At 42.0% G+C, this 24,727-nt stretch overlaps 1 long non-coding RNA gene across 1 annotated transcript; it reads right to left on the bottom strand.

Annotated features, from left to right (window-relative positions):
- Positions 1-3,537: 3,537 nt before the first annotated feature.
- On the bottom strand, positions 3,538-24,520 carry LOC125333293. Its single transcript, XR_007206828.1, has 6 exons — positions 23,962-24,520; positions 13,360-13,927; positions 12,659-12,762; positions 8,137-8,242; positions 6,369-6,475; positions 3,538-5,068 (listed from the first exon to the last, which is right to left on the bottom strand). It is a non-coding gene; the product is annotated as an uncharacterized LOC125333293 (long non-coding RNA).
- Positions 24,521-24,727: the final 207 nt, after the last annotated feature.

Genomic DNA, 24,727 nt, shown 5'->3' with positions numbered 1-24,727 from the left:
GGTTCAGAAGAGTGGGGCAACCAGGGCTGGGGGAGAGCCTGATGGAGTGGTGGGGAAAGGAAAGAGGAGTTGTTGGAGCAGGGAAGAGGGGAGAAGGAATACAAGAGGAAGAAGATTCTGGAGAGGACCAAGAAGCATCTCTCCAGCCTGTCAGCTTGGAATAGTTTGCAGCATGGGGAAGATAGAAGAGATACAGAAATACAAGAGGCACAGAAAATAGACACTGGAGGGGCTCACAAAAGTGCCCACAGGAATTTACCACCAGGAAAGGGGACAGGAGCAGCGCAGAGGAGTTACCAAAAGAGTTTGAAAGACAGAGGGAAGAGAAAGCATCAACATCTGCAGTTTCTTCTCAGTTATTCCTACTTATCTTCCAGTCAACATAATCATTCCTGTTTACGAAAGAACGACACATTTCCTTAGGCTTCTGCTGCTCTGCCCAATGGCTTGTGCAGCTTGTGAGACGAACACGTCAGCCCAGTCAAACAGGTGACACTGGGAGAAGGGCACTTGTGCTCCTAGGTTCCCATGGATGGGAATGAGTTCTGAACTATCCCCTGGAGAAGGCCACAGGTGATACCTGAGAGCAGAGCCCCTGGGAGAGGAGATCAGAGATCGTGGCCTTGACCTTGTCTTCATGTGTGAAACCAAAGACACTGAGGGAAGAGGGAAAGCAGAACTTGCATCTCCTCAGGTTCCTTGGCTGATGGTCCCCAGTTGTCTGTGGTTCTGCAATGATCACATCCACCAAAAGTGGGGAATCAGGACAGTAGGAACCTGGGGGAGCAATTCTCTTTTTCCACTTCTCTGCGATTAGTCCAATGTAATCTTTCCTACATTTGGAATCAAGACCACAGGAGATGGATACAGAACTTTCAAAGCCTTTTCATACCAGTCTGCTTTATCTCTTCATTCATCTAATTTGGCAGCATCCTGCCTGTCTGGGGTGATGATCTGCAAGATCTTAAGAAGTTTGGTCACCTCTTCTCTTCAAGAAGCCACCTGTTTTATGATCATGATGCAAGGTACTCATTTTCTATTCACTTCCTGAGCAGGATGATGGAAAGTGGCCAACAGACAAATCACACTAAAATATTGACCTAATGCTCCCTGAGATTTTCAAACTGACACTATTCAACGAGGGTAGGAATAATGAATGTATTGCATGTAGAGGGATTTATTGATTGATATGGACAGCAAAATAGCACTGCTCAATAATTATTTCAAAGATCAGGAAGTCACCTTGGTATATTATTTCTGGGTTGTTGCCAATTTTTGTTACTGTCCACTCCTGGTGTCCTGTACAACCCTGAAGATAATTTGGTGTCTGCAAAGCTCTGGCTTGCAAATGCAAGTGAAAATCAATTAAAAGCACGAGCACATCTGTGCATGTGCAGAAAAGGGCCATGTTTGGAGACATTTGTCCCTTTATGTCAGGGATAGTCCTTACACAGCAAACTTTATCTCACCCAGCACTGGAGAGTGGAAGGGAGGCAGCTGAGAGCCCATAAAACACGAACAAAGGGGAGCAAAATCTACTTGATGAGCCACCTCAATTCACCTTAATAAGTTCTCATCGTGGCGCTCTCTGGCATTGCTGATGTGCTGCACACCATCAGCACCGAGTGGCTCAGATGAGTTTTCTGCTTATCAATGGCTTCTTTTTCTTTCCGTGTCTGGCAAATTTCTAATAGTGGCTGATTTCCTGTATGCAGATCCCATTTATGGTTTGTAGCACTGTATTATGATGAATTTACACTATCAATGAACATTGCTGAAGGGCCTCATTAACTTGTGCAGGCGGTGAATTTGTATTTTTCAAAATGCCACTCTTTCTCTAAAGAAATCTCGCTGACAGTGGCAGTCAAGTACTTGACTGGTTAATAAGGCAGCTCAAAGGAAACAGCTTCACTTCACTGCGAGTTTTTGTCCTTGTTTAATTTCTCCTCCTTTCTCGACAGGTTTGGAGGATGTGCGAAGATAATATATTTCAGTTTTTAATCTCGCAGTCCTGCTGACTACGATGATATAAACAAAAGCAGAAACACAGAAAATTATAGAGATACACTTAAAACAGAACCGGTAATAAAAAACCTGGGGTTCTGGCGGAGATTTCGCTCAGGCACTTCTCTACTTGGCATAATTAGGAAGTTTCTTCAAATCCTGCTAAATCCCAGCTCCGTTTTTCTATGCCTGCAAAGTGAACAAGATAATCATGCCCATAATGCGGGGCCTAAAAACCTGAAGGCATCAGCACCCAGCCCTCCAGACAGACTGCAACCTGCAAACAGTTCAAAAGCAAGCTTGTCAGACTGGCTGCGACATATGGAGCTCCAACGAGAGTATTTCCAGATATAGGAAATACCAAGCATTCTGTAAACAGAGTCGTTGGGAGTAGTTTTTTTGCAGGGATATTTTTACGACTGGTAAGTTGCAAGAATCTGTTCACAATATCTGCGCTCTCTGTTACCACCTGTGTTTTTCTCAGCAGAACGTGGGTAACATGCAGGCTTTATGATAATATTTTTTTTTTTTTTTTAATCCAGCACTGTGTCTTCCAATACAGCCTCAAAGCTTTGTGGAACCTTCAGGGAGTACGTGGAAATCTTGTTCTTCGACTATGACAATATTTAGCTCTCAGAGATCTTTAAATGTAGCTAAACGTTCACAAAGGCCATTGCGGGAGGGGGGGTTCCTGGGGCCAGGGTTTTAGGAGGAGTTTTGGGTACTAAGGTTGGCAGAGCTTGGCCAGGGCAGCCTAGGGGAAAAAGTTTTTACAATGAGGGTGGTAAAACACTGGCACATATTGTCTGGAGAGGTGGTGGATGCTCCATCCCTGAGAACATCCAAGGTCAGGTTTGACGAAGCTCAAAGCAATTTGATCTGGTTGGAGATGTCCCTGCTCATGGCAAGGGGTGGGACCAGATGATCTCTAAAGCTCCCTTTAAAGGTCCCTTCCAGCTCAAACCATTTGATTCTACAATCTCTCCTGCAGGATCCCAATGGCTCAAGAACCACTCCTGCATCATCCTGCTCATCTGACTCACTGTGGTTTGTGCTGTAGGAGGGTGGAAATGGGATATCCCAAATATTTTAGGTGTGGCTAGAAGGGCTGGGCTGGGTCAAAAAGACGTGCAGGAACCAGGGCTGACCCTGCAGAAGAGACATGCCCAGTGTTGCCTCTGCCATATGGGCAGCAGGAACCACAAACTGTGAGGTCAAGCCTGGGAAATGGCAGCAACAGGCAAGACAAAAACGCATTTTCATTCAGTCTTAGGATCCAAATCTTAACACAGAGCGACTATTTTCACTCTTTCTTTTAAACATACATGAACACATATATAACAAATATGTCTCTCTCCATACACACATTCCCATATAGATGGAGGTGAAATAAATCTGTAAAACATGAGAAATGACATCCACAAAGGTACATTTTTAGTAACATAGAAGAGAAGTGATTGACAGAACAAAGCATATGGAAACGAAGAAGAATCTAACCCACATTTAGATCTAAGAAAAAAATATTTGCCTGAAGGGAAAATATTAATTAGTTTGTCTACATGCAAGATAAAAGTCTGGAAGACATATCCATCAAAAGGCAGCAGAATAAACAGCAAAATGGAAATTATTTGTAAATTGACAGTAAACTTGGCAAACATTGAGGGGGTAAACAAGTTATTTGGCATGCAAAGCACTCAGAAATCACAGCCTCTGTCAGGAGGCATCTGTGCATATATTCACTTATTTGACAGAAATTAACATTTTGCAGAAATCTTTGTTGCATGCTAAAGATTTCTTCACCCTCCTTAATTATTTTAATTGCTGCTTCAAAAATGTTCCATATAAACATGAAAAAAGACATTAAAATCCACCAAGTCCAGTCCCACATTATCAATAACACACAGTCCCTCTGTACAGGAGTTTAACACAAAATACACGGAGAGAAAATATTGACAGAAAAGAGCCACATTTGTTTTTTCTCGATTGAAACTCAAGAATCATGCGAAGACTTTCTCGGCGTCCTTTCAGCATCGTGAAAGGCTTCAAAAACAAAACATTGTCTCACAAACAAATTAATCCAACTGCTGAGAGGCCCAGGGTTATGGAGATCCTTGTTTTCCCACTATTTGGGGGAAAATGCGCCTTTGTGCACCCATAATTCAGGTGGAAGTTGGAAATGACCGTGCCATAACAAACTCTAATGGTCGTCGCTTTTGTTCAAGACTAATCCAAATTAATCTACACTTCAGATATTCCCTTTCTCCCCTGCATGGTGGGTGATGCTGAAGTCATCATCAGCCCAACCAATAACTGGATTCTGGTTGTTTGGGGAAAAGATGGATAATCTGAAGGTGTCAGGCTCAGAGGAGTCCTGGCACTACCCCTGAGGTCAACAGAGCCACAGGAGACCAATAGTTGCACCAAGAAGGCATCAAAAAAAGGACAAGATCTTTGACTTCGGGTTGTCCTATAGGAATGGGGACTTGAGCCAAGTTTCATTGGCCTCCTGCAGCAAAATCAGGCTCTGCTGTGTATACACAGACTTTGCCACAGGTGTTTTGGTGGCAGGACAAGGAGTTTTAGCTTGTTTTGTACCGAAGAAAGAGCTGATTCCCCAAATTACACCAGATTTCCTCAGTATGGCAGTGGTACTACACTGCTAATTATAGCCATGGATTTATGCAAGAAGCTACATTACAGATTCGATGTAAAAATAGGTTTTTCAAATAGAATCTGAATAACGTTTTCGGCAAAATGTAGACCCACATATCGCACTTGACCCTCCCCAAGTGTAAATTCACATAGGTCCAGCAGCAGTTTGGTATCAGGTGAAGGTGTAACTCTTAAAACACAAAAAAATCTTCCTTATCACACTGGAACCATAACAGAATCCACCAACAGTTTGCAAAGCTGAACAGGTCCAAAGAAAAATCACAACTTGATAACAAGAGCTGGCCCTTGATGCACTGGCTCCTTCTCCCACTGTCGCTGATTTTTAGCCATGCCAGCCCAGTTTGATTAAAACAGCAAAAGCAGGAAGAGTTCATTCAAACAAATCCAAGCACTGAAGGAAATCTCATGCGAGCCCAGATTAAAACCCAAAACAAAACAAAAAACAAAAAAACAAAAAAAAACAAAAAAAAAACCAAAAAAAAAAAAGAAAGAAAGAAAAAAAGAAAGAGTTCAACTTTGCCAAATCTGAAACTGTTTGTTCCTTTTCACTAAAATGAAAAGCAAGTCAAATACTCCACTTCCTCCAGGAATCCATTTCCAGGTCAGCCTCCAAAGCCAAAACGTCTTGTTTCCTGCATTATTTTTACATTGTATTGTAACATCAGAGCAATTTGAGCAGTTGTCAGGCTGGATGCTGGTGATTCCAGGCATTCACAGCTATGCCAGGGCTGTGGTTGCTGCAACTGGAACAACAGCAAACCCTTGGAAAGCTCTCAAAAATGTCTATGCAACTTTTGATATCTATTTGTGATATTTGGAGACACAAAATTTGTGGGAAGAAGCCCAGAAATACAACACAACAAAATGAAATCAATGGGAAATAAATAATAAGCCAAAAATTATTTGTATTTCCATGACAACTCTGTAAATGGTGAGTTGTAACATGTTTCCACAGAGGCTCTGGGTTCTGAACAGAAAATTTCTGGAGGTTTAGTGACTTTAACAGGCAGGAATTTATAATGGCACTTTGGGAAGGAGTTTAGCAGGCTTTTGGGTCTGAATGTGCAGGCAGCTGTAGGACACCCCTTCCTACTCCTGGGAAGATCACTGACAGCAAACACTCGCCCCAGATATTCTTAGCTCAAAAAAAGTCCAGTGTTAATCCGTGGAATCACAAAGGTTGGAAAAGCCCTTTAGGATCTTGGAGTGCAGCCACTGACCAGCACTGCCAAATCCACCACTAACCCATGTCCCTAAACACCACATCCATGTGGGTTTTGAACACTTCCAGGGATGGGGACTCCACCACTGCCCTGGGCAGCTGTGCCAGGGTTTGAGAAACCTTTCAGTGAAGAAATTTTCCTTCATATCCAACCTCAACCTCCCCTGGCACACCTTGAGGCCATTTCCTCTCATCCTGTCCCGGTTCCCTGGGAACAGAGTCCAACCCCTCCAGCTGCCCCTTCTGTCAGGGAGCAGAGCCAGAAGATCTCCCCTTTTCTCCTTTTCTCCAGGCTGAGCCCCCCCAGCTCCCTCAGCCACTCCTGGAGTTCCATACCCTGCCCCAGCAATGCTGCCTTTCTCTGGACACACTCCAGCAAAATTATCCTTTCTATCCAAGAAGATCCTTTCTACAGCGCCAGACCATGAGCCATTGCTGCTTTCATAGCAAAACATCACAATTTCCTCACCTTCAGAGACTCAAATTGTAGATCAGAGATATGTCCAGTGAGGAAATCCAGCCTTATATCTCTGCTGGGAGATGAGCAAAGCAGGAGCAATTCCCTATGTGGATTTCCTGAAACAAAACAATACTTAAGTTTATTAAATAGCTGAAAACAACAGTAGGAAAGGCAAGCTCAGTCCTCCAGGCACAAAGTCCATCACACACAGCTCCCAAAACTGAGAATATCCCTCAGTTGTCCCAGGCTCCCAGCAGCAGAGAAAATCGTGCCCACCTGAAGGAGCACCCATCCTTACTCTGGCAGGTCTAGATCTCCTTTTAACCATTCACAATTATATCTCCTGCTACAAACAACCATCCCAGCTTCCCAGGGGGTGGATTAGGACCCTCTGCCCTCACACTGCTGAGGTTCCACAGCACCACCACAAAGCAAAGCCCAGGGATGTCACCAGGCTTAGGAGTTGTTTAGGATCCTTTTTACTACTGAGTTTTAATGCATAATGAAAGTTGGGCGTGATTTTGCTGCATTTAGAAGAAAAAGGATCTAAACTGTTCTCCAGATTTTCCTTTTGTTGCAGGAAAGAAATCTGAATAATTAATTAATTAATTAATTAGATAGACATGAGAATGTCGTTTACCCTACAAATTTTGCCCTAGTTGTTATCTTGGCTCTCTGCTACTGCCTGGGGCCGCTGCTTCTCTCCCAGCACTGTGTGGCTGTAACTCCACATATCCAATTCCAACCATTTTAGAGGAAAGGAGGAACTTTTATTATCTCATGCAACACCAGCAGTTACCACATTTTTGGAAAATTCTGAGCTGACAGCTCTTTGCCCCAGTTGTTTAACTCTAGGAAGTGTATAACACCCCTGGTAATCCAAGCTCCTGCCTAAGGTGAAAGTATAGGCATAAAATAATTAAATCCTCTCTTTCCAAACCTTTATTTAATACAAGTTATAGTGGTGCTCTCCTTTCTGTGATGGTCTAAGGGCAGAGAGGTGAGGTTTGCAGGGAGTGTTATGACTTTTACAAGCTCGAGCAGCCTGGCTGGAAGGAGAGGGACAAGCTCCCAGGCACACAAGGACACACATGCTCTAAATAATTTATAAGTCTGTTGACAACTCCAAGTCGTGCCATGTGTTATTTTGGTACCTTACTCTTCAGATGTATAATACCCCCTCTGTCAACTCTCGAGTTCTCCTGTGCCCCAAAGCTTGTTCATTTTTTCCATCCCTAGCAGCCAGTCTGAGAAAAGATCTCCCCTCACCCTGCAGATTTGGCCTCTTGAGAACAATGTGGGCTTCTAAATGTCACCTGCCCTGGTCACATTTAGACCTCGGCTGCTTTACAAGGCCAGCCCGAGTAGTAAAGAATATCCACTGCTAAGGGGCTGCTGTAAATGCTCTGTGCATAAAATAAATGCATGAAATACAGGAATACTATCAAATATATAATGGCTTATAACAGATTATGGTTTTCTTTTCCTTAGCAAATATATCTTCAATTCATAAGGGAAATATTTCTATTAGTGTTTATCCTTTAACACGGCAAAGGAAAATATTTGGAGAGAAAAATCTCTTGAAGACACCGCAGTTCTTTTGTATCTTTAGTTTTCAGCCCGTCACTCACATTGTTTCTCCTCAGTCAGCTCAACAGACTAATTCTATTTAATCCTCTTCTTTTTATATGTAAAATGATACAGTTTAATGCTCCACAGTTTAATATCTGTGAAGTTTTATCTTTATTTGTTTGGGAAATTTGAGTCAGATACTCACCTACTGTAATTTCCCAAGAACAAACAAATGAAAAAGGGCAGTCCATTTTCATGCAAATCCAGCCAGCTGTTTAGCTCGGCCTGCCCTTGCCTTCTGATGTGAGGATCTGCATAAAAACCAAAGTGGAGATATGATAAAATATAAAAGGCTGACAATAACATGCAAATCGAAACCAGTCATTGGAAAACTGTGGACTCATTGTCATCAAAAGAATTAGGTGGCAGAACAAAACAAAAGAGCCCGGCTGATAAAAGTAACTATGGCATGATGGCTTTAAAATCTACAGATTTCTTATACCACAAAGAAAATTGAAATTAAACACCTCTCTAGACTGCCTGCTTTTAATCTTTTCCTTCTGAGCTGCTTCCTGACTTATTCTCTGTTAACTTTTTATCAAAGGTCATTTATAATCATATTTCAGAGATAAAATAAAAATAAAATTGCATTTATTTCCAAAGTTTTAATCAAGTGGCCAGGAAAAATAATAAGCAACAAACCTCAACCAAAAAAAATCAGCTGAACTCTAAGAATTGTAGTCCAGACATACTAAAATATTTACAGAAAATAATAGTGGCCCCTATGTTTCAAATCTAGAATTTTTGGGCATAATTTTGCTGTCATTTAGGCTTAGAGTTAAATCTGATGATGAATTTAAGTGTTTTTGAGGCCACAAAAAACAACAGTAAATCCCTGGGTTCTTAGATCCCATGAGGCAAAGATGCTGCCAGAGGGTCTCCTGCAAGGATTAGTTTTTATATATGAGAATATCCCCATTTAGGAAGCTCAGAGAGTATTTCAGTGATTTCTTAGAAGAATTTTCTGAAAATCTTCAACAAAATATTCAACTTGGTTTAAAGTTTTCTTACTAAATTTGTTCCTGCCTCATAGAAAAAACCATGGATTTCCAACGTATTTTTCATTCCATGGGAAGAAAAACAGTTCCCTAAAAATTCCAAAATATTTTCATAACTAGGCCACCCTAAGAACAGAAATTTAAGAATTTCACTCTGAAGCTGAACAGGAAATAAATTTAGTTTTTGTTTTTCTTTGTATGGATATTTCATTTATATTGATGGGGTTGGGGTTTTCTTTTAGAGACAACATCAAGAATTTGGTTGTAAAAAGAGAACTAAAAATAAGAAATTTAAAAGAGTGTTAAAAGGCAGTTTTTCACTTCATGTGGATACATGCTTAGCTTAAACACTGGGCTAAAAATTGCTAATTCTACATGCTGAAGTGCTCCATAGCTGGGAAATGCTGGAACTAAAGGTCCCTCTGCAACTCTAATTTGGCCCTTGCCTGTCTTCACCATGATGTGGTTGTTAATTACTTGCTCACACATGGCTTTTCTATTTTTTTTCCCAGAGAAACCCAGGCTCATAAGTGCCCAAGAATGACTGTGCATGGAAATAAATCAGGATTTTTATTTTGCTGCAGTCTGTAGTTGGTGAATACAGAGTAAATCATGGAGTTGTAGAATGGGTTGGGTTGGAAGAGACCTTAAAGCCCATCCCAGTTCCACCCCCTGCCATGGGCAGGGACACCTTCCACTATCCCAAGTTGCTCCAAGCCCCATCCAGCCTGGCCTTGGACACTTCCAGGGACCTCACAGTCAAGATTTCCTTTCTACGAATGAATGAGGTGAATGAAGCCAGAAAGATAGAAACCAATTTATTGGTGCTTTGGAAATATCTTTTATTTCAGTGACTGATTATGAACTTGTAAAATGGAGCCAACCCTCTCTGAAAGGAGGAGATTCCTCTCTACTCATACAAAAACAATTAGCAAAGATTAGTTCATCGTAAAAAGCCCTGGTGAGAGGGTCAGAGGAAAATCCATGAGGAACAGTCCAAAGTTTGGACAGTGTTTGGGAAATAACAGATGATGAGCATGAGAAAACCACACTTGCTGAAAGAGAAGGAGACACCATTCCATAGGATCATGGAGTCAAAAAGGTTGGAAAAGACCTTTGAGATCATCAAGTTCGACCATCAACTCAGCAGCCCCACCATGGTCACCACTAACCCATGTCCTCAAGTGCCACACCCCCCGTTTTTGAATGCTTCCATGTAATGGTGACTCTATCTCTTCCCTGGCTCCCTGTTCTAGTGCTTTACCACAAAGAAATTTTCCCTAATATCTAATCTAAGCTTCTCCTGGTGACATTTGAGGCCATTTCCTCTCATCCTGTCAATTGTCACCTGGGAGCAGAGCTGAAAATCCCCTGGCTTCACTCTCCTGTCAGGGAGTTACAGATCAATAAGGTCTCCCCTGCACCTCCTTTTCTCCAGGCTGAACAACCCCACAGCGCATTTTAGTGCACAGCACAGAACAAAAGTCATATAAATATATAAAAATACACGTGTCTGCAATAGCATTTTCTGACTTTTCAGTCCTTAACTTGCCAACCTTTGCATTCCATTGCTCTCTTTCAAATGCAATTCTCCAAACAGCAAACAAGCCAAGCCTGAAAAGTGTTCAGCCTGCAGGACCAGATGACCTTCCTTCACTTCATCAGCAAAACTGGGACCTCTAGACTTGTTCTGCCACCTCCTGTGCCTGAGTTCCCCATGCACTCTGTGACAGCAAACAGCTTTTTGTCCGTCCCCCACCACTCCAGTCACGGAAAACCACACAATTTGCTGGCGTTTGCACAAACATTCAGCACCGAGAAAATAATGCTCAGATGGGTGGGGTTTGTGCTGTCTCTGAATCAGCAGGAGGTGACCCCAGAGCAGAGGGAGAAGTGTTCTTTCCTCGGCTCCTCCGGTGTGGCTGCACCAGGGATGCTTCGTATGGGCGCCGCATCCGCACTCGGAACTGCGAGGAGACGGTTCAGCCTCGGTGCAGATGGACTCAGCAAGTGCAAACAGATTTTGAACACGCCTATAAACTGGGGCACAGGAGGGTTTTTTGACAAGAACAAAAAAAAAAGTGTCAAGTAATGAAGTACCTGCTCCAAGCCTGGAGGAACTGCTTGGGAAAATTATTATAATTTTGAAGACTGTGAAAGAACACGCATTCCCAGAATCTCTTAAAAAAAAAAAAGGGAAAAAATCTTACTCATTTTAGCAAAAGATTCTAAAAAACTGTTTAACTCACAGCTGGCACAGAAAATATCACCTCCAACATTTGAAGTCTGCCAAAACTCCAGGCGGATTCCAGCAGGGAGTTAAACATGGAGCGCTGGGCAGCTGACCCAGCACGGAGCCTGTCACTGCTGCAGAGGAGATGCTTCGGGGGCAGGGAGATAAGAGGGACCGGGAATTTATGAAGGTGAATTGTTCCCAGCCCTGGTGTGATATCTCTGGCCAACTAATTTTGATTAGCACTGTGAATGCCTTGATCCTCATCCCTCAGGGAGGAGAATCCCCCTGCTGAGGATTATCCCAGGAGGTGATGGAGAAGGGTGATTACGGTGCCCATGGAAGCAAAGCCCTCAGGCAGGGTGGGAATCAGCTCAGAGGACCAAGAAGGGGCTCTGAGCTCTCCTTGGAGCCTTCTCTTCTTTAGGTGAACACTCCCAGCTCTCCCAGCCCAGCTCCAGAGGGGGTCCAACCCTTGGAGAGTCTCTGTGGCCTCCTCTGGATGCTCTCCAGCAGCTCCAGGTCCTTCTGCTGTTGGCCCCAGGGCTGGAAGCAGCTCTGCAGGTGGGGTCTCACCTAATCAGGGCCAGGGAAGCAGAATCCCCCCCTTCCTGCTGCCCACACTGAGGAGGAACCCAGGACAGAGGGGTTTTCTGGGATCCAGTGCCCATGGCTAGGACTTGTTGAACTTCACATCCACCAACACCCCCAAGTCCTTCTCAGGGCTGCTCTCCATCCATTCCCCATCCAGCCTGGATTTGTGCTTGGGATTGCCCTGACCCAGGGCAGCATCTTGCACTTGTTGAGCTCCATGAAGTTTGCATGGCATGGTGCTTTGGAAATAACAGTCATGGTGGAGGGAAGGATGTCCTCCCTTCCTGAGGATCCTAGAGAATCATCTCAGACCTGAGCAACCCCCATCTCCTCTGGTCTGACTGGTTTATCTTTGTCAGGTTTGTGGAAGATTCCCTGTTATTTCAGCCAGCCATTAATTTTGCTGGAATAAGAGCAAACATCACTTTAATTGAGCACAATTACCATTGAAATCTGTTACCTAAATCAGGATTTCAGGAATCATGACTCAAGCCTCAGGAAATAATGAAATTAGCTTCAAACTCAGAGATTTAAACAAAAATAAGCGATAAAGTGGGTTTTTTTTTTTTTTTTTTTTTTTGGTTCTTAGTTTATAAAACACAAGGTAATTTGAAACCAGTGGACTAGCAACACAATTTTTTTTTTTTTTTTTTAATGGAAAGCAGGAATTCCCAGCCCACTGTTGCAGCTCAGTAAAGAGAGTTTTAAACAGCCAGCGGGTGTGGGTGGTTGTAATGTCCCCAAATCTGAACCCTGAACTTGGTGCAAACCAGTTCTCATGTCCTTGTGCATTTATCCAAACCAAGCCAGGCACCCAAACCCTCTCCAATTATCCCCAATACCTTTGGTGGCACACAGAGGTTCATCGGTGTCACAGGAGCATTGCGAGGACTCGAGCAGACCAAAATACTTCAAAAACAGCACAAGATGACACGAATGCTCAGCCCTGAAAATAAGTCATTTAGCAATAAGTGCATTTTTCTTGTCGTTGAAGCACAACATGAAAGTTTTGTGTCAGTTTTTATCCTCCAGATGTGTTCCTAATGTTGTCATCGATAGCAGCACTTAGTATTATACCATTTTAATAGAAAAAAGTATTCAGCTCCCATTTTGAACTTTTTAATCTTTCCCTATGTACCAGAAAGTAGAATAACTAAAGCTTATCTATTTATGCCTGTGCCTAAATCTTCAATGCATATATAAATTTAAATCTCATTACACTATAACACACTGCTTTAAAAATACAGATACATTTTAAGAGTCTGCTACACATTTTTATCAGAGGGACTTAATTTTTATTTTTCTTCCACATAAAGCCAGCGAAATCCAGCATGTTAATACTTCAAGAAAATAAACTTGTGTAAAGATTTGCCTACCCAAAGTACAGTATAATTTAAATTTAAATCCCTCAGAAACCCAAAGCACTGTGTTTATAATATGAGAACAGCGGGCAGTCATGCCCTTGACTGGAGGGCATGTCAGCCAGTCCTCTCCTTCCCTGCAAAACCATCAGGCTGGCAGTAGTGACAGATGAACAGCTTACCATTAATTTCTCCTCTTTCATGCCTTCAATCCAAATGGTGCATATTCTCCACAGGGAGGCATCAAGGTCTTTGCCTTTATTTCTCTTGCATACTCGCACTGACTTATAAATCAAGTGCAGATAAGAAGAGAGGGCAAATATCAATCTTTTTTTTTTTCCTGGCCAGTGCCCACTGGCACAAAACTGAGCTTTGACTGAAAGGTTCTTCAAATCTTTCTGTGATTCATAGGCAAGGGAGTGCTCGGCGAGGACAAAACAACAAAGGAAATTTGAGAGAGAGGATTTGTATATCTTGGCTTATAAATTAGAAGGCTCCTATCCGTGATGTTTAAATATGGGTTCCCCCCCAAAAAAAAAAGAATCTAAGTTGTTATTACTTTATTGAAAAAAATCTTTGTGGAATATAAAGCAGGCAGTCGCTGGAGCAGCTCTAATCAGCATGTGGTGTTTTCCCCAAACAGGCTGACTTTTGGGGGGGGCATGTCTTTGCCACTGAAGCAATTCGATCCTTCAAAACAGAGTGTCTTTTGCTGTTGCTTTGCAGCATTAATGATTAGGTTTTGTCTCTCTGGAAAAAAAAAGTAAGAAATCTTATTTCAATTTAAAATACAAAGAGCCAGATCTACATCCCATGCAAACCAGTGGAGCTCCACGGGCTCTTGTGCAGCTCTGCTGATTGACAGTCAGGGGAAAATTGTCCCCCCATGTTTTTTAAGTTCAGTGGTTTATTAATTATATTTTCTTTGAAGCTGCTGCTGCATCTTTCAAAGTTCAAGGAGAAAGTATTTTTATATATGTTTTAAACCAAGTTTCACAAACTGTCTTCGTTTGCTGTGATTTGGGAGGTTTATTATAAACTTAGATGCTGATTCTGGAACCAACCTGCCAATGCAATGAGGGATGTGGGTCTTCCTCCTCTGGGTCTCTTATTTTCTTTTGGTGCATTACTAGAAGAATTTGCTATTCAGTTGCAATAAATTGATCTTGCATTTAAAACATATATTAAATCATTGGTGTGAGTGATGCAACATTATTACATGTCAGGAAAAAAATCTATATTATGATAGTTGTTGACAAATGATAATATTATTTTCCGGCTAAGCATGAGGTGTTAATGCTGCTAAATGGCTGCAAATGTTGACGTTAAAGGCTGCCTGCTGGCCATTTCCAGGTGACATATCTGGGGATTTGGGGCTATTTCATTTTCCAGCCTTTTTTAAGGCTTCAGGCCGCATCCATAAATTACAGCTGATGACAAAAGTGGAAGCTAACAGTGGCAAAATTAGGCCCACAGGCAAAATAATTATATATACAGCCTTTAGCAGTGAGGGAGAAAGCCATCAATCAGCCCCCAATTATTCACTAGTTAATCAGCTCTGCCCTTCCTTTATTGAAGGGTTACAGTGTAATTAAGTTGGCAGCATCCTTTTAATTCATCAAACATACAACACATGGCGGTGTTTGCTGCAATCAGGGGACAGCACCTTTGTGTGCCTGACCTCGCACTGCTGTAGGAGAGGGGGAAAACTTCAGAGGGAAGAGAGACTATTTCTGGGAGAGCAGCACAGCCCCCGGCCCTGCAGGGCGGGCAGGGCTTTACCAGCACATGAGGAACACGTGCCTGCACCCAGGAGTAAACCCAATGGGTGCAACTCTTGCAGAAAACTTGCGGGTTCTTCACTCCTCACCCAGGGCAGGTGGTTCTAGACCATGGCTCTTATGGCTATAACACCTTCGTTCCTCTTCCTAGCAATCCTGCTCTGATAACGAGAGCCAAGCATCCCTCTGGGATCCCTGGATCAATGGTGAACTGACCATCAGAGGCAGGTTGGCCCCTTCCAGACCAGCAGAGCAAGCAGCCAATGGATTCATTTCTCCATGAAATATTTTTGTGGAAACCACATTTCAGCGAACAACAAAAGCAGTTATTTGAAGGCAGCATGGCGTTTCTATCCTCTCTCAAATTAGTGACACTGGATTTTTATATAATACAGCAGATTGGTGTTTTCAGTGGCTTTTTGCCAGCAAGGAAGTATTTGGACATTGATTTTTATCTCACCAGTAATGGAAATGACTCAAGATCCTGCACTTTTCTATCACTACTAAATTTTAACCTGTGGATGCCCTCAATGGCTCTAACTTCTGCCTTTGTATGTAAACCCCTGTAATGCCATTTATTGTGTGTGTCATGTTCTTCCTATATTTACCTGACCATAAATCTGTTTTCCTGCCACATATACTTCCTGCTCACGGCATCCTTGGAGAGGTTGAATGTCCTAAGTGTCCTTCCTACCTTGCAGAATAGACACAGAATTATTTATTCATAAACAAGCTCCGTGTTTCTAACCTGCTTGTAATAATGAAGTTTTATACAATCATCAGCTCTACCGATGATTCAGGCAAACAAATCCAAACCCTTCAACATCTGCACGTGCTGGGAGTCTCAATGTTCAGAAGCTTTGGCTTTTAGACAAAAACCTTTCTTGTTCTCACATGAAAAGTTAAAGACCATTGTCCTTCTGGACACTTTTGAACGGTTGCTTTACCTCATTCAAAGAGATTGAAGACTTTGGGATTTTTTCACTATTTAGCAAAGTAGCTTTCCTGAAGACAGGAATTATAATGATATTTCATTCTGGTTTTGTGGGTTTGGGGTGTTTTTCTTTGGAGGAGAAACACACACACTGAGGAATTATACTTCTACCCACTATTCTCCAAGATACCAAGAGCAAAGTCTTGGCCAGATCTGGCCAACAACCTCCAGCAGCTCCAGCAGTGATCCCACCCTGACCTTGCCCTATCCATTTGCCCGTTATCTGGAGCCTCACCAAAGACTCACCAGGAATGTTTGACGTCACCTGTGCTATTCTTGCTTTCAGCACTTTTGCCCCACCAGACATCCCACGGTCCAGCAACTTCACAGTGTTCCACGTTCTCTGGAATGGGGAGCTCAGACCAAGCGAGGGAGGACAGAAGGTGGAAACGTTGGCCCTTCTGGCCAGGAGCTGTTGTCATCTTGTAACAACACACGTTCCCCCAACACCTTAAGGAACCTGATGTTCTGAAATCACTTTGGCTTTTTCAACCACTAAATATCCATTTGGACAACTGTCCTCGCCTAGGAATGAGCTTGGTTTGCTAGATCCTATGAGAGAAGACCTCTCGCTGACAGCCACAAGCAGAGATTTCTGATGCCAATCTCCCCTGCCATGGCCCCTTTTCCTCCCAGTACTGGAACCTGAACTGAGCCACCCAACATCAACATGAGCTACCAAAGAACCTGCCCCAGCAAAGAAATTTGTGTTAAATAACAGTTCCATTCTTGCTAACCCCACCAGTATTTGACTATTTATCTGTCTCCTGATTGTGCTCACACATCTCTTTACTCTTGGGGGATTTTTTTTCATGACAGAAGCTCAGGCTGCACAATTTAGATCCTGCATTATCTCAATGTCAATAAGTATCATCTTCTCCTAAAGAAAACACGTGCCATATTGCAAGCCAACCTCAGTCATAACTCAACACAATCATGTCATAATATAATTTTATACAATGAGATTGTATCTGTTGTTATTGAGGGTCATTGAATTCCGTCTGTCAGGGTGATGTTATTGAATAGGTTCAAGTAATAGTTTGTGCTGATTATCAGAAAATATGTTTAAAAACTGTCACTCTGTTTATATCTTTCAGGGTTGCATTTGAATTATGCAGATAAATGGGATCAAGAGGTGTAATGCAGCAAAGAACAATTCTTGATAGGAGCTGCAGAATTAAGTTTATATCAAATTTTCTGAGAAAAAAAGGAGCTTCGCACATGCTGGTTCTGTTTAAAATGTAAAAGACTGAATATACAACAAGCATGTTTAGATTTCTTGGTGTTAAGCCTAAAGTGCATTCCCAGATGACAAACAATAACCAAAAAAAAATGTTCGGTATGACTGTGAAAAGTTGCACATCAGCAAGAATAGTATTTTACAGATGTATTAATTTCATTTTTAAAAAATTATCCCAACACATCAGGTCAAGATGGTCAGGGAAAACACTTTTTATGGACAAGATTCCTATTAAAATCTGCCTGCTACAATTTTAAGTCCTATAATAAAAAAAATTTCTAGCAGTGAGTAAGAATGCAAACCACATCATATTTTTTTCCTAACTACCTAATTTTGCCATTTTAATATACAATTTAAAATTCATTGCATCTTGGCTAATTACATAAATTATCCACTTGAAAAAAAAAAAGACAATCCAGTGTGCCTACTGGAGCTGAACACGACAGCCCTGGTTGCAACTGTATATTTTTGAAATTTGAATAATCTGAATAATATTTTTGTTCTCACGTATTTTCCATTGCAAATATTTTAGTCGTTCCTATGAATGTGTTCATTTTTTTCATGGACAATTTTTAAGTAAGAAGATAACGAACGCTAAGAAAACACAGATTATGTGGGAATTTCTTCTCTTGGTGGTTTGTCTTAGATTACAGTGAGGTATAACCAGAAGAAGCACCAGCACTGCCGCTGGGGTTTTAGTAAAGACTGAACTTCGGTTAAACTCACAATTTTTCTGCAGCTGGTAAGAATAACACCCTCTTGCCCAGCAGAATTTGGAAGAGTCCTCTGTAACTGCTATTCTTTAGCAATAACTCTTCCTAAAAAGAAAAAAAAGTTATGTATTACATTGCTTAGAGAAATTAAAAATAAAATATGAAAGTTCAGTCATCTTCAGGTTTTATATAATCAAGAATAGATCTTGTTTAAGGTCTCTGTCTAGATATTCATATTTCCTTATGCAGAACATCAAAGGAATTCAACTGCACTTACTCGTAGTTCCCAAGATAACTTTGGAACTAAATACTTTTTCTATGGTAGAGATATTGAGGGGTAGAGTAGAATCAGAGGACAAGATTCCTCAGAGCCAAACTCGCATGACTCCTCTTTCCTCCTCACAAAAGCACATTTCCCCCACTTATCAATAGCCTAGAACAGAGATTTTTTTGGAATAATTGTGAAAACAAAACCTTTGATCAATCTGGAAATTGAGTATTTGGTATAACCTCTGAGCAGAAACAAGCACCAAAATTCATGCTTTTGCATACACAAGAAAATCTGCTTTAGACTTGACTTTCTAAGCAACACAACTTGAAATCATCAAGGAAAAAAATCAACTTCCTTACAGAGAAGTGAGAAAGGGGAAAACCAGACTTAGATGTGGAAGGGGATTCTCTGCCTTGATCGGCGCATGAGGTGGAAGATGATCCTCATGGCATGAAGGGGTTTTTTACCCAGCAAAGTTTCCTACTTGTCCCATTGGAAAAATACTCCTTTTCTGTGATCTGTACCAAAAGCCAGACTCCAGGAAATGCATCTGTAAAAGGATAAGAGCTACAAAAACTGTGTGGAATGGGCACCTCAATGGCCCAAAATTACACCACACTACCCCAGTGTGGCATGATCCATATCTGGGAATAACAGACATCAGCAGAGCAAGAGGAGACAATGAAAGGAGGCAGAAAATTTTGCATTCTTACCACATAAACTCCAAGGGGAATATTAAGCTGAAAAACTACACTTTATATAGAATGTTTGCACGGCTCTTGAGCGAGGATTTTTCTTTGCATTCACCCTGCAAGAATGTGGCTCAGCCTAATGCATTAGATTCATTTATTTTGTTGTGGAGCTAATGGGATGAAGATAAAGTGACTTCCAGGCAGAAAACCTTGTTAATCAAAACCAATTTGGGCCACTTGTACATGTTGTTCTGACTTCCTGAGTTGGAACATCCATTTTTTACCAGAAGTGCACATGCCTGCAATGAAAAAACGACTGGAGTTTGTGTTTCAGTTTTGGACAGCTACTTAGACTATGTCAATGTTTTTAGCTGAGATATCACCTATAGACAGATTTTTCCTCCCTCAAACAAAAGCCCCTTAAGTTTGGGAAAGGCCTCTTTCTATTTTAAAGGCTGCTTCCAAGATGCATTTCTGAATGGATTCACTCCTTGATATATTTTGCAGATATTTGAGTAACTTGATGGCCCACTGGAAGCCAGATCACATCCTGGAAAGAAGAAAATTCAGAAAAATCTCCTAAAAATGTGTTTAAAACAGAATGTGTTTGTGATTCCTTAATGATTGGTAACTTGATGGTTTTAATATGTTATTTGAAGAAACAAGGTGCCCCATGGAGGCAGGCACCAGAATGGAGTAAGTGGCCAATAAACGCTTTGACCTCTTGCCATGTTTTCCACAAATTATTAAGAATGTGTGCTAAAGTTAAAGGCACTGGAAGGGAGACAGTTAATGTTAAAAGACAAAGCAACAATCACTAATGAAGCATTTGAATGCTTGTGAGTGAGAAGGAAATGTAAATTTACCAGGGACATTTATTAGCAGTAGAAGCAGGAAGGTGTTGAAATCTTGCATTTGTGTAAAAAATGCTTGACAGTAGCTCCCAGCACTGAATCTCTCCCCCCCTTCTACACACCAGGGCCTGCATTTCCCTCAATTTCTCTTCATCCTGTGTCTTGGGAAGTAGAGAGGCTGTACTAAGGCAGACTAGTGTACAGCAACTACAAATTTATCTCCTTTAAGCCTCCCTGTGTCCATTTTTCTTTGTAAATTCAGATAAACCACTGGTCAGGTTGTGCAGGTTCAACTAGACATGAGTGAAGCTCTTCAGACCTGGGGTTTAGGCCTCCATCTATTTATAGTTCCTCAATACCGGGTTAAAATCTCTGAGAAAAACTAAAAATCTGCTTGAAGAGTAAATTAAGTCAACAGAAAGTTTTGCACAGTTTCAGATGAATTATTAAATCACCTTCTGCAGTGCACAGCAAGAAACCCAAAACTGCCCTTGGGATTTCAAACTCCAGTGAACTTGGTCAGTGCTCTGCATCCCTAACAAGTCTTGCAGTCAGACCAAGGGGCTTCTTTGTGCACCTTTTTTTTCCATGCACCATCTGGTAAACACATCCCTTTTTATCCCACTTACTTTTTGTTTGCATGGTCCATGTATTTCTTTATCTGTATTTTCAGATGCTGTTAAACTCCCTTCAGTGTTTCTGAAGAAAGTCTCAAACTCAGTAACTCGGTATTCCCGAGGCAACCTGCAATAACAACCAGCTCAGGATTGCAAAGGATATTTGGTCAGGAAAGGGATTTCATTTCTAGTGGGCAATTGCAAACAACAAGGGAAATATTATTTTTTTAAATTAAGATAAATACCTTAATGGTGTACTATTAAAATAATGTGTGCAGACCTGAAAAAAGAGGCTCCTATCAAATTTTCCCTCTTCAGGGATACGTTCTTGTTACCTGCACAGGAACATTAATCACACTGAGGCTGCCTGGTGGAGCCACACTGGAAAAACAGTCCCTTTGTCCCCATCTGGCCGAAGCCCCTTTTCCTTACACCCACCAGCTTCCCCCTCTGCCATCCCCCAGCTCCTCCCCTATTGCCACTTCACTGTGGGGGTGCAAGGAACAGGATGCAACTCTTTCTTCTCTCCTGAACTGCAGTGATTTACTCTTGCATCATCTCCAAACCTCGGTACACATCTGTAAATGCCATGGAAATGCTGCTTCTGGACCCACCTCTGCCAGCCCAGCATGGCGCAAGAACCTCTCTAGAGCAAGGACTACGAGGCCAAAAATCACAGAATCATGGAATTATTGAGGTTGGAAGAGACCTTTGAGATCATCGAGTCCAACCTGTGACCCAACACCACCTTGTGACCCAGACCATGACACTGAGTGCCACATCCAGCCTTCTCTTAAACGGCTCCAGGGTTGGAGACGCCACCACCTCCCTGGGCAGCCCCTTCCAATGCCCAGTCACCCTTCCTGTGAAGAATTTCTTACTATTGTCCAACCTAAACCTCCTCTTGGACCAGGTTAGACCAGATAGAGAAAAGATCAAGAGGCAGACCCAAGAATTGCATTTCTGTGAGGAGCTGCACGTTGACCTCAGGCACGGAGCAACGTAATGCTGGTGTCGTGGGTGATGTGACAGCACCAGGAGCAGACCCAGGTTTGTGGGTCAACATCTTGACACAAAACTGCCATGGTAGAGCCTGTCACACACTTGTACAGCTCTCATTTAGCAGGTGGGACAGCAAAGAAGATAGATAACCAGCACTGAAAGCAACAGTCCTGTCCTCTATTCTGCAGGTCATGTTACTTCTCTACCCTAAGCAAGGCAAGGAGAAAATAATGACATGCAATGTAGTCAAAAGTGAATGCCTTCATACTTTTGTTGTTTATCAGTTAACAAAACGACATTATAGAGATGCTTTATGTATTTATTGAAGGGCTGGGAACATCTATCAAAGCTCATTTTAGCTATTGTTAACGCCATCAGACTTGTTCTCTTCTGCCACAAGCTGGAGCAGGATTGTCAGCGAGAGATGACTGATATAGGCAAATGATTTTGCATCATTTGAGATACATACAGAAATATAATCATACCCAAGGTCAAACATTAGAGAAAGGTTGGGCATTTGGGGCAATGAAAGCAATGCTGTCAGATATTGAAATCTCAGCAGGAGATTCAGCTCCATTAAAACTGAATACACAATTACATTCAGCTTGCTACTTTCCATGCATGTATAACTAGTTTGTTCATCTTGGTGCCCCCTGCATTAGGCAGAAAAGGTAAGATTTGAATATTTGGAGGAATGGGAATGGTAGTCCTTTCACAGGAGTCATAAAATGACTATATAATACCCATGCAACTGGTGCATCACTTCAACAATTAATCTGCCTTGAAGAACAGACCTCAGTGATAGAAGGAACTGGCTCTACTCAGGTGTCTTGGAATTCTCCACAAGCCCCAATTGGCTGAATTTACGTGAGTGGCCTTCCAGAGGATGCTTCTTTGGTGGCCAGAAAAGGAACCCTGAGGTGCCTGCCAAGCAATGCCGATGGAATAGCACGAGGAAGAAAGGACCAAAGGAAAGAAAGGAATGAAGGATCTTTCGGAAAATGAATTGTAAGTAGATATTAAAAATGGCAAAGGAGAAAGGTGGTGGGAAGGGCTTCGCTCAGATTTGGAATTGAGCAGGGAGAGCAGGGAGAAGCTACTGGGGTTACTAGTGTTTTGAAATTCAGCTGTTTCCAAAAGCTTCATAGTTATCCATAAATTGTGCAGGAATGAGAGAAACTCCACATGCACTTGGCTACTTGTGCTACTCTCTGCCACTTAATGCATCCCTGAGGAGACCCCTCCAACCTCAGAGATGCCCCACCAGCTTCAAACAACAAATATTTATTTAAAAAAGAATCTTTTTAAGGATGTTCCCTCCAAATCTGGATTTTTCATCCAAGACAGCACTACCGTAAGTATCACTCAGGTATTTTAGACTCTGAGCTCAGTAACAGAATGGTATTTTGGGATCTCAGGGTCAGGCTAAATTGATAAATTCTTTGAGCTTGCCTTAGAAACGAAATAATTCCTGTAATATTGGGGAGATTTTGCATTTGTACATGCTGGTTTTAATTTCTGAGAGTATGCACTGAACCTCAAAAAGTAACTTAATATCAAAGTTTCAAATTATAAGAAAACCCAAACCCCTGGTAATTTTCAACTTACATTTCCATGATATTAATGTTATGAAATTTCATCTAAGATTGAACTATATGATTATAGACTTCCTTGTATTGATGACAGCCACCAAAATTCTTCAGTTTATCTTATCTCTGTCCTTCATACCATCATTTCCTGGTCCGTTTAGAGTTATGAGTACCCATGTAATGTGGAATGCCAGGAACATATAAATAACTGCATTTACTCTCTGATTTTGACACATTATCATGCAGAGTTCAGCAAATTAATTTCAGATATTACACTCAAAAATTTTAACTCACACAGAATTTTTAAGGACCAAACTCTACTAATGAGTAATATGGATTAATATTGAATAGTTTTGCTATTTATTGAAGTTGCAATAAATAAAAAACATCCACGTTGTGACCTTCAACTTTTTGAGTATGATGCTGATTTACATTCCCAGCTCCAAATACCAAGGAATTGTTGGGAATGTCGTTTCCCATTCCCTGTTAACTCATTTGTTCTCTACTTGCCAAGACTGTGAGGTACTGGCTGAATATAAAAAAATTAAAGCCTTTAAATTTGGTATAAATGGGAAGCATTATTTTGTTAGAAATATTTACCCATGCAGGCTTTTACCTCCTCGCAGTTATGGAGCACCAGGATCCACGGCAGCTGCACCCTGGCATGCAGGGAACATGTCATTTATCCAGTAATTCTGAACTTCTCACACCTCCCACATCAGCCTCCTCCAGGGAGCATCTCTGGGCTCATGGCTCTCCAAACGTCCCCTTTCCCAGGTGGGGACCTGTGTTGTTCTCTCTGGGGTCTGGGGTGTGAAGGCTGAGCTTCCCTCACACCCCACTGCAAACCCTCCTCATGCTGACCCAGTGCTTCTTCTTGAACATATGATTACAAGGCACAAAAATAACCCTCATGTACAATTCTGCCCTTTAAAGGCAAAAATACATTGTTGAGCAACATCTCCTGGAAGAACAAACCCTCTTGGCCACGTCTGTCAGAAGCAGCACAAGAGGAACTGCCACGCACTCACCTCTCTTGATTCCAGGCTGTGTCTCCAGCCATGGCTCCTCCAGCTCATCCCCTTCTTTCTCTGGGAAGCCTCTTGAGGTAAAATGAAACAACGATGAAATTTTTTAATTCTTTGAGGTTGTCCTCTTCTCTGGGGACCTGAGTCACATGTGTAAATGTGTACATGTGTGTGTACACACGTGTGCAGGAGAGAGATCACCCAAAGGATTGGTAGAGCAGCCTCTTGCTATTTTTAATTTTATTTTTTCCTGCTCCACATGTCCATGGTGTCTAACGCACCTCAATGGTCTTTGAAGTTCCCATGCTTTCAAGGTCTCACATCTGTCATGCTATCAGTGCCCTGCCACAGATGAAAAGAATATAATTATGGATTTAGTGTAATCATTGATTTCTGGGCTCCAAACCATTCAAAGAAAGGTCACGAGTCCACATGGCTGTCCCTTAGGAAAAGGATTTGCATACGACTGTTTTGTTTAGCTGAAGACACCCCCGATTAAATGTAGACTCTTCTCTTCGGGCTCTGCACCTGAGGCAACTGGAATAAGACGGATCAATCTCTCCCAGTGCCAACTGTGCCTCGTTTGCGTGGAGCTGCTGCCGCTCCCACCTGGCAGAGGCGGCAGCGGTGACTTTTCGCTCACCAGCCCCTTTCATTCAGGAGGCAGCAGCATCTCCCTTTGGAGAAGTGCCACGGCAAGACGTGGAGGACGTGCATCTGAGAAGCTGCACTTTTGGGAAGGTGGCAGGGTGCCAGAAGATTGTGCCTG

The sequence above is a fragment of the Corvus hawaiiensis genome, chromosome 14 (genome assembly GCF_020740725.1).
Source record: "Corvus hawaiiensis isolate bCorHaw1 chromosome 14, bCorHaw1.pri.cur, whole genome shotgun sequence".
Classification (NCBI taxonomy): Eukaryota; Metazoa; Chordata; class Aves; order Passeriformes; family Corvidae; genus Corvus; species Corvus hawaiiensis.
The sequence above is the reverse complement of the archived record's forward strand: the minus strand, read 5'-3'. Positions and strand labels throughout refer to the sequence as shown.